Source organism: Papaver somniferum, unplaced genomic scaffold (genome assembly GCF_003573695.1).
Source record: "Papaver somniferum cultivar HN1 unplaced genomic scaffold, ASM357369v1 unplaced-scaffold_125, whole genome shotgun sequence".
In the NCBI taxonomy this organism is placed as follows: Eukaryota; Viridiplantae; Streptophyta; class Magnoliopsida; order Ranunculales; family Papaveraceae; genus Papaver; species Papaver somniferum.
Window position 1 is genome coordinate 3777254 of NW_020621603.1, and position 10943 is coordinate 3788196.

At 35.3% G+C, this 10943-nt stretch overlaps 5 non-coding genes and 1 pseudogene across 5 annotated transcripts; all 6 read right to left on the minus strand.

Annotated features, from left to right (window-relative positions):
- Positions 1 to 4985: 4985 nt before the first annotated feature.
- LOC113331677 lies at positions 4986 to 5055 on the minus strand (annotated as a pseudogene).
- Positions 5056 to 5128: 73 nt separating this feature from the next.
- LOC113331642 lies at positions 5129 to 5262 on the minus strand. The gene has a single exon (XR_003351092.1). It is a non-coding gene; the product is annotated as a small nucleolar RNA snoR77 (small nucleolar RNA).
- Positions 5263 to 5474: 212 nt separating this feature from the next.
- On the minus strand, positions 5475 to 5562 carry LOC113331638. Its single transcript, XR_003351088.1, has one exon. It is a non-coding gene; the product is annotated as a small nucleolar RNA Z159/U59 (small nucleolar RNA).
- Positions 5563 to 5652: 90 nt separating this feature from the next.
- On the minus strand, positions 5653 to 5739 carry LOC113331639. The gene has a single exon (XR_003351089.1). It is a non-coding gene; the product is annotated as a small nucleolar RNA Z159/U59 (small nucleolar RNA).
- A 119-nt stretch (positions 5740 to 5858) lies between these two features.
- On the minus strand, positions 5859 to 5938 carry LOC113331648. The gene has a single exon (XR_003351096.1). It is a non-coding gene; the product is annotated as a small nucleolar RNA SNORD36 (small nucleolar RNA).
- A 420-nt stretch (positions 5939 to 6358) lies between these two features.
- LOC113331640 lies at positions 6359 to 6435 on the minus strand. The gene has a single exon (XR_003351090.1). It is a non-coding gene; the product is annotated as a small nucleolar RNA R21 (small nucleolar RNA).
- Between the last annotated feature and the right edge of the window lie 4508 nt (positions 6436 to 10943).

Consider the following 10943-nt stretch of genomic DNA (forward strand, 5'->3'; position numbering starts at 1 on the left):
ATGACGATTTTGCTTTAGACTACCAAAATGACGATTTTACCCCAAGGTCGTAAAATGACTGCTTCACTTTGGTCCAAAAATCAGCATCTATACTTGTGAAATGACTATTAATTATTAATTTAAAAGCTTGACTTATATTGTTCAAAGTTAAGCTTATATTCTTAATTCAGACTTACACTATAATTTTAACTAATAAAGTAACAAGCATATTGAACCTTATAGTTAGGTTTAATTTGTAAATTAATAAATTAAAACTTATATTTGGTCCAATATAATCCGCAATCTTCTGAAAGTATTTTTACTCCGCCATCTTCTGTTTCTTCTTAAGAATTTATTGTGGATGAAAATTTCAACCAATATGGTTCTTTTATGATTTAATCTGAATCTTTTTTCGACGAAGACAATCGTTTTTTATGAGAAAATTGAAGCACTAATAAAGATTTTCGATAAAAGAATTAGAGGGGCTCAGGTACAACTATCCAAGCTGGATCTGAGACCATCTCCACCTCCAGCTCTGAAGAGGTAGAAGCACTGACTCTGCTTGAAGAAGCAAGGTGGGGGCAAGCATGGATTGCCAATACTTTTGGTTTGAAGGTGACTGCAAGGGAGTAATTGATTGGGCGCAGGGTTAGGCAAAAACAGTTCAGAGGAAAGATCAGGCAATAATATCTGAAGCTATGAGGGTGACGAAGTCATGTGAGTCGTTCTTTTTTTTTTTACTTTCAATCATAGGAGTAGTAATAAAGTATTATATGGTTTAGCAAAACATGCAAGAAGTCAAGGTTCTCACCGACATCAATGGAGATAAATGCAACTTTTATAGATCTTCTATAGATTATGATTCTAGGTTTTTACTTTCAGATGATATGTACTTACAATCTGAGGATAACAACCGGTTGGACGATTCTCATATCTCAAATCATATTAATGCGATAAGGGAAGCTAACAGGTTAAATAGCTTTATGTAATTAACTTTCGAAAATAAAATAATGTTGAGAAACACTCTTAAGATCTCAGAAACAATTTCCATAGTGGAAATCTTTTCCGTTGATGTGGCGCCACTGCGCCCGACACCTTTGTTCGAGGTCCATCATTGTTTCACCACTCCTCATATTTCGACTCGTTTGTGTTACGAGCGCAACATATAAAATAATTTCCTTATCGATTACATTAAAGCGAGTGCTCAACGCATGCACATCGCTATTGTTGAGGTTCATTGTTTCTTCTTGATATTTTAGAAATATGTTTTCGCAAAATGGTTGGATTGGAGTGCACCACCAATGATAGATTTTGAACATAATTCCTGAAATGCATTCATCTTCTGCAATAACAAATTTTGAACCCCGCCTTCTTATTTGATTTTGCACATTAACGACTATTTGATTTGACTATTTGATTTTTCGTGGCATGTTGGTTTTGTTTTTGATTTTGTGAATAGGCGTACATTAAAAAGACTAGCACTCCATAAGAGGGACAATTACATCCGAAGTAGAGCCATCTAATATGGAGAGTTGTGAAATTCTCCTAATATTAGATTTATCTACTGCAACTTTTTTGAGAATACAGGTAGGTGGGAAGTCGTCCCAATCCGTAACAAATTTTAAAAGTTAATTTTAGCATATTTAACAAGAGAGTCTGCCACTATATTACCGAGTCTAGGCACAATACGAGAACCCGAAAAAATTGTGGCATTCTTTAACTATTTTTGTTGCTTCCTTCAAAAGAGCTCTGTTTCTCTAAGAGACCACAGAGTGTTCTTGCACTTCAAAAAGTTGAATAAGCTTCCGCAATCTCCTGCAATGCTGAAATTCCTGATACCTTTCTCTTTAGCCCAAACTGCTGCCTGGTACACTCCTACTGCTTCTTGTAGGTCTAGTGTGATTGATGGTCCTGCTATTCCACTTTCAAAGTTTCCTGCATCATTTCTCCGAATTAAAGCAAAACTAGAAGGTCATACTTAGATTTTACAATGTATTCCCCTGTTTTAGGTTTTAGTTAGGGTCCATCTTAATTGGTCCTGATTTTTGGTTCCACTATCATATATCACACTTAGATTTTACATTGTATTCACCTGTTTTAGTAAGGCTCCATCTTATGAGTTTTTGGTTTTAAAAACTCATGCTCACATTTTGAAAATTAATAGAGTTTTTCTTTTCTATTTTTACGAAAATACAATAGGCATACGTGATAGAATCTACTGAGCGTCCGAGATTCTATGGTTCGATGGTCTTTTTAGGACAGTGTCTAAATAGTGGCTCGTTTCTCATATTCTTGGTCAATTTTCACATGAAGACAAATTCTCACATATAAGTGGTTTGTCAAGATAGGATTATGGTTGCGGATGAGGAATGGAACTCAGGCTCCACTCAGGATGTGAACTGCACAAGACACCCAAGAAGAATCAGAAGTCTGAGCGAAGCTTCCCTCTTTTAAGTTGAAAAAGTTTGTGTTGTTCTCTTTGAAATTTCTCTAAAACTAACAAGGATACAACATAAAGACAACACACCAGGACATGCCAATTCTATAAATACAAGAAATTGATGCCGGGGCACATTTCGGTGACATGATCATCAATTGTTTATCATCAAACGTTCAGGAATTCCCTTATAACTTCAAAATCACTATGGTATGGTGGGTGGAATTCCAAATTTCCTCACTGAATCCATTTTGTTTATATTTCAATGAAGTTCAGCGAAAATAAAATAAAGCAGATATACCACACAGTGCACCAAAAGAAAAAAAAAAATAATAATTAACAAGGATCACATGAAGAGAAACAAGTAGACCAAGACAGACTACAGGATTATAACACAGGATCATCAATTGTTTATCATCAAACGTACAGGAATTCCCTTATAACTTCAAAATCATTATGGTATGGTGAGTGGAATTCCAAATTTCCTCACTGAATCCATTTTGTTTATATTTCAATGAAGTTCAGCAAAAATAAAATACACACACTACACAAAATATACAAGATAGTGGTTTAGACAAAGTACAACAGCAATTAGAGGACAACTATGCAATGCTGGAAATTGGGAAATACCATAAAAGCAGATATACCACATAATGCACCAAAAGAAAAAAACAATAATAATAAACAAGGATCACACGAAGAGAAACAAGTAGACCAAGACAGACTACAGGGTTATAAACAGGCTTACAAAAACAATCTTATTATAGGGACGGCATGTTTTTTTAGAGGGACGGCATTCTAATAGGACAAAAAGGGTCATTACATGATCATTCAAGGTGTCCTTATCAAAAAAATTGGAAATGACAAATTAATCCACATTATTGATAACCTAGTTTAGTGATGATAATCAAGTTTAGTATTAATGATTAATTTCACTTATATTAACTCAAAATCAAAACAAAATCAGATTTTTAGAGTTAAAAAAAAAGTTTAGAGGAGAAGAAAAAGAAAATCTTTTGTAATATTTGTGAAATCCTAGATTTTGATTCACCCAATCAAAATGAGTGATTCCAGTGACCCGGTATACTTCTAAATTAGTTCCCATTAGCTTTTTCTCGCTCAAAATTATCTAAAGTACGTAACAAAATCAAAACTTTTAAATTTTTCGAATAACTTACGGTTGCAATTTTGCTCGTGATCAACCGTAACTCTTAGTTACGGTTCGTAAGTTACCGAATACCAACCGTAACTGGTTAAATTTGGGGAAGATCCAATTGTAAAACCAGTTACGATTGGTAATTAAATTTGGACAACCGTAACTAAATTACGGTTGGTAACTAATGAATCAAGACCAACCATAACTACCCTACGATTGGTATGTCAACTTAACTTTTGAACCGTAAAAAATTATTTGATAAATTCTTAAGACACAGAATTATTTACGGTTGGTATGGTTGTTTGAGTAACAAACCGTAACTCAATTACGGTTGATAAATATGATGCAAATACAAACCATAACTGAACATATTTCTCAAAACTAAGAACTTGCGGGTTTTTTTAAAACCAACCGTAACATCAACCCAATCTACAATTATGGTTCGTAACTCACATGCAAGCAGAAATTTCAATTTTCATACAAAACCCTAATTTTGATACAAAATTAACTTAAATCCAACACGATAAACTAAACCCTAACTGGGTTTGTCCAAACATTTTTCGAATCGTCAATTAATCGAAGACGATGAAATTTTTTGTTTTAATGGAGGTTACGGTTGATGGAGAAGAGGATGAAAAAAAAATGATTTGATTTTTTCTGATTCATTAGGTTTAAAAAAATTGATTTGATTTTGGTTGATTTAAGGTGAAAAGGGTAATCTAATCAATTTACATCCATTAGGTTTAAAAAAATTGATTTGATTTTGGTTGATTTAAGGTGAAAAGGGTAATCTAGTCAATTTACATCCCTTTAGGACATCCCCTAACCAACTAAAGGGAAATTACTATCACAATGCCGCCTCTCTAATAAATCATGCCGCCCAGCTTGTACAAAAAGTAATGGAATACACCTATAAGCAAATGGGCAGAAAAGAAACAACAAGTAGGAATAGAATTGAAAGCAAATAATATACCTGAAAGCAAATGACAGGAAGATACAAAAGCTAACACAGAAAAACAACTGCAAAATATAAAGGAAAATCTAACAAAGAAAAGAAAATAGGACTCATAGGCACAAAAGAGCTACGCGTAAGGCTTTTTCCTGTATCTGCAGCTTAGATTAGAAGAATACACTGGATTAGAAGAATACACTGAAAAATGTCTTCCATTATGCCAAGTACTCAGGTTTGTTTAAGAATTAAGGTTAAAAATCTGTCTTCGTCTCTCTTTCAAGGTATAGGATAAACTTGGCATGTAATGCGCACAACAACAGAACATGCTTAAATATAAGAATTAAGAAACAATCATTATATCCACAAACATAATGCTTAATGGTATCATTTCTATTAGTCATGGCCTCTCCAATCTACAGAAATTGATAAAAGAAATACATATGATAACACAAAAACATATTTAGCCTCAGAAATTTGTAAAAATTCTCATCACGATTCAGATGGTACGGACAAATTCTAGCATCATTGGCACAAATTTGTTTCTTGTTTAATTGTAATTACCTTAAATTTTAAGAATAAATGAAAAGAAAGCATAAAAGAGTAAAATGTACTTAAGCTTACTAGACCAGCTTCAGAGAAATGAAATTTCTCAGCAAATCTGAAGAGCCAAAGAAAATAATTTCCGAGCAGAACAACACCCTCCTTACCATAGTTTTTTAATTCGCAAGGGGGCTGCCTGAATTTCTACTCGTTACTTACATTTTACCAATGCTCTCATTGTGGTTTAAAGCAGTGCTCCTAGATTAAGCCACCAGAATACATTCAATACTTTGATGGAATTCGACTCAAAACCACAAAAGTTGATCCTTTTATAAAAGGACATGCTCAGACTCCTATATATGATTAGACTTGTAATGAAATAAAGAAGAAAAACACTAGTCAATCTTTAAATCTCTTCAGTTCAGGTCTCCATTTCTTTCCGCATAGATTAATAAAACCTCGGAAGAACGAAAGTTTGTTTTGATCATCCTCAGAGACAAGAAAGATACACTAATACTTAAAACCTAAGTGGGACGACAAAACTAAAAATAGATTTCTAGTAATGAATACAAATAGATTTCTAATAATGCCTCTTCAGTTCAGGTCTCCATTATTTTCCGCATAGATAATAAACCTTGGAAGAATGAAAGTTATTTGGTGATCATCATCAGAGGCAATATATAAATCCCAAGAACTTAGTTTAGAATAATTCAAGATCCCTCATTGAAAAGATTCAAAACAAGACAGGAAAACTTACATAAAATCACTAGCAGAACCTATCCCTAAAGAGGGTTTGAGCATCAGTTTTAAAAAGCTCGATTTTTAAAGCATCAACGGTAATCAGAAACATGTTAATTAATTTCATCATTTGCTCAAAAAGCATTTGAAAAGGACAAGGAAAAATCAAACAGGAGAAGATTTTGAATTAGCTCAAAAAGCATTTCAGCATTTCAAAAGGACTAGGAAAAATCAAACAGGACAAGATTTTGAATTAACACTAAAACCTAAAATTGGTATTGATAAATAAAATGTATGTGCATCTGAATGCCTTAGCCACGTAGTAAGCAGCTAACGCCAGAATTCAGCTCAATATATTATCGGCAACGTACAGCGCTTTAAACACTATTGAGTAAGCGTTTCAGAGACTCTAATTTGTTGCCTAATTCTCAAATTCGATTGAGATAAAATAAAGTAAACAAAAAAAAATTGAAATCCAAAGAGATCTAGTTACAGATCATTTTTCTTACTCTACAAAAACATGGATTTGCAATATAAACATCAAACTAATCACGAAGATCCCTCAGAATTAAAAAATCATCAATAGATATCAGTCCACTACTTTAATTTTTGAACATAATCTTCATCGGGATACAAGATTAGCATATGATAAACAAACAGAAAGATTGATAAGAGAAACACAAACCCTAATGGAAAAAATTCCAGAGGTAAGTGCAGTGAATAAGACTTCAAATAAGCAGCGAGAGGCGAAAGAGAAAGTTGGTTTAGGGTTTCTGGTGGGGGAGCATTTTATAGCAAGGCTTTAGGGTTTAATTTCTACCGGTTAGCAAAATTTCTGGCTGGAGAATGTGACTGTGGGTAGCTCGGTATCAGAGTTAGATGGGTTCTTAGATGGATGGTCAGGCCCAGTAGGGCCTAGGAAATTAAGTCATCTACGATGGTGGGATGGAAAAGGAACCCTGATTTTGGACCGAAATCTTTCTAGGCATACTGAATAAAGATAAAAAAAAAAAGTTATGAAATAACAAAATCAGATATCCCCTTAACCCAAATTTTTTTAATGGCAAATCTACCCTTTACGTATTAGTGTTAGTAATCTGGATTAGTGATTAAATATTTTATTTAGTGATTAAGATAATTTTCAGAATTATAAAGGTTGTTTAGATGAAAAAATATGGGGTGGGGGGGGGGGGGGGGGGGGTGGGGGGGGGGTGGGGTGGGGGGGGGGGGGGGAAATCAAAGTTTTGGTTAAGAAGGAGAGAAGAGAAGGAGAAAGTGAGAAAATTTTAATTCTTGATTCAATGGAGGATGAGGAGGGTCATAATTCATATAAAAAACCTAAGAAAATACATATCAACTACAACAATGATTCCCAAATGGCTGATTTCTTAGATTATGAGAATGATTTTACACAAACTCAAAATCAAACACAAACTCAAGATGATGATTTTTATGAGCCAAATCCAGATGATGAGTACATATAGGAGGAACCCAATACTTCTAATACACAGGTACACTTCTATCTTATGCTCAATATCACTTCTATAACTCGAAATTATCAAAAGTTTGGATTTTTGCTTCATGGTTCGGCGAACCAGGTTGAGGTTCGGCTCACATCTATGAGCCGAATCAACCAAATGATGAACGGTTCGGCTCACTGAATCTGTTTACAGCATGCGCTGAACCTATAATTTTCAATTCCAACCCTTTTGCTAGACACTAGTTCGGCTTATATGAAAGTTTCATAGTAAGCCGAACAACATCCTGAGTAGCCCAGAATAAAAATAATTACTAGTTCGGCTTATATATTCAAAATCATATGAGCCGAACATGAATTTGTTAATTTTTGGATTAAAATATTGTTATTGGTTCGGTATATATTAGAATATCGTATAAGCCGAAACCTCTCAATGTTCAAGGTTCGTCACATAATATGATTATCGTATGAGCCGAACATGAATTTGTTAATTTTTGGGTTAAAATATTGTTCGTGGTTCGGCACATATTGAGAATATTGTATAAGACGAAACCTGTAAATGTTCATGGTTCTACACATAATATGATTATCGAATGAGCCGAACATTGCTATTATATTCCTTTTCTAGTATTTAACCTTGTGATATTCTTTGTAGATCGTGCTTGGCGGAATTGTACCCATGGAAAATCAACCTGATCCAGTAGACATAATTCGCGAGGATACCAATGATCACTTCCAAAATGATTTGGTATGTAAGAACTTTTTGTTTACCTTAATGTTGTCGGAATATTCCAAAGTTTTTCTTACAAATATTATAGCAATAGACGACGTGCAAGGTGATGGGAATTGTGGATATTACGTCACGGTGGAACAACTTGGTCCTTTTAAGGAAGGAATAATCTGGTCCCCCCTGAAAATGAAGTGAACTATATTCGGCAATGATTGTTACAAACCCTACGTAAAAACAAAGAATTTTATAAGACAATGATGAGAACATGTCCAAGAAGAGATGTAGGGGTGGCAGCGGAGTACATTGCATTCGAACATCGTTTGCATGGGGATTTTATCATTACCGAAGAACATTGGATGTCAATGCCCATTTGTGGGTTTTAAATAACGGAGACATTCGATTGCGTCGTACATTGTTTCGCATGGACGGGTAGTAGCTTTACTTACGCACCTCCAACAAAACCTTGCAATGATGGTGTAAAGGATAGAAGACTTATTCTTGGATTTGTTCAAAATTATCATTTTATCCGCCTCAAACTTAGACCCGGTTGCCCATTACCACCCTTGATGAGTGCAGCCTATTGGCCTAGATTTGAAAATAATTTTGCGATGGATTGGTATGCAAATTATGCGACGGAAATGGATATTTAGATATCTTTCAATGTGCAGCCTCCAAGTGGACAAGTAATTATGTTTTCAAGTGATGAGGATGAAAATGATAAGCAAGAGGTCAGTGAAGATGATGAGAATGAGGTCAGTGAAGAGGATGAGAAAGAGGTCAGTGAAGAGGATGAGATTCGTTTAGGATCTCCATAAAAATGTTTCATGGATTTATCCGTGTATTTTGTGTCTTTTGATTTTCGTGTATGATGAGGATGATATTTTGACTAGAATTGCAGTTACATGTACCCATCAAAACGAAATACTTGAATGATTTACTTTTTGGTTATGGAAAGTGTCGTTTTCTGGAAAATGGAACCATGAACACAGGAGATGGTTCGTCTTGTACCATTAGTTCAAGAAAAGCCGAACCCGACAGAGTGATGAAAATCCAGAGTTTTTCTGTCAGGTTCGGCTTGTAGTATTATTTTAATGAAAGCCGAACCTGACAAAAAAAACAGAGTTATTCTGCTAGGTTCAGCTTGTAGTATATTTTTTAAGAAAGCCGAACAATGGATTTCAACATTCTGCGTATAACTGAAATTACAGGATAAGCCGAACCTTGCATGATTCATGAACACAAAAATTATTATATCATTCCAAATAGACTTTTCAAACTCATAGAAAATGTGGATTACACACCCGTTACATAATAGCCTTATAATAAATTTCTAGTCGAATTCTTCTAATATCCAAAACGGGTAATGGGAAACCTTCTAAGAATGTAGTAGTGATCTTTGTATTCTAAATTCTTTCCTTTCCATCTTCGTCATTCCTATAGAGCTCGATCTTCAATCTCAGAGTTTGTTTCACCCTTGAGACAATATAGACTCACAATCCGAACTAAAGCTATAAAGTCTTTGACCAAACTCTGAACTCCCAAAAGTTACCTGGAGCACAGTGAAGTTTTCTCCGATGTTTGTACTTGTCAACCTAGACGCGGTGGCAAGTTGGTCCAGCAGGTAAGCGAGCGTAGCCGTTTCCCAAGCATACTTGTTACATTCTTTACCAATTGGAGATAATTAGCATTTACCTTGTTTCCGGTAAGGTCGGGAAAGATGTCTCTACCAAGAGTATAAAGCAAGTAGGCAGTTCCAGTTTGCTTCACTTTGACGGGATCCATTACCAACAAACCTTCCTTTACTCTCTCCTTTGTGTTCTCAAATTCCTTTTTCAAGTTAGTCAGCTTGATCTTCTTATTCTTCTTATTTCTTCCATTGGGAGTGCATACAGAATCGACATCTTTAACGGATCGACAAAACTCCAACTCAGCTTTGTAATTACCCCAACCAAGACTTTCCCGGTACAAATTGTAGAGCTCATCCCAACTCATGTCATAAAAATCAGCATACACACTTCTACCCCTTGCTTGAAGGCCTGTAATCTTACTAGCCTCATCAGGAGTGATTGCCATCTCTCCAAAAGGTAATTGAAATGTGTAAGTTTCTGGACAGAATCTCTCGGTAAAGGCATAGGCCGACACACTATCATATTCCTTATGTCCATAATTGATGGCAGGCCATAAATCACTGGCTTGTACGTAAGCAATCACCTCAGGAACCTCTTCATCAATACTCCATTTCGCTGCCCTCTGGTGTCTCAATACTCGGACTGCACGGTTGTGATCAGGAGTCTCATAAATTCTCTTCGTCCAAGATTCTGCATAACCAATCAACACATTTCCTCCATCTTCCGGAAGACCATGAGGCAAACCATTTGATCGTGGTGTAATTACGTCATCTTCATCAGGAATGTGTAAACCAGTGATTCGTCGATCATCATCGTCCTTATCTTTCTCGGGTTCTGCCACCTTCTTACCTTTCTTGTCTTTCTTGGGTTTTCCTTGGGGTTGTGTTTCTTGATGAACTTCTTGATGTTCTTCTTGATTATCATCAACTTCGTCATCTTCAGCTATTCCTTCTTCTTGTCTTTCAACTCTTACTTGTTCAGCTTCTTCTTCTAAAATGTCTCCTCTACTTCCCGCTCCCAATTTTTTATTACCTCCTCCTCGAGGATCGGGAATTTTAGAAGTAGAAGGTGTTACATCCATCTTCTTCCTCTTTTTAGTTGCATTGGTCCTGACACAAGTATGAAAGTTATAAGTATGCTTCAAACAACAAAGGGATACAAACTATATGAAATATGGATTTCAAATGGTCAACAAATAAGAAGGCTCGGCTTACCCGAAATAATACACATGAGCCGAACCATGTCTTGAAATTTTCATTAGCTTACATAGAGAGTGGATCTGCTCATACTACAAAATAATTATAAG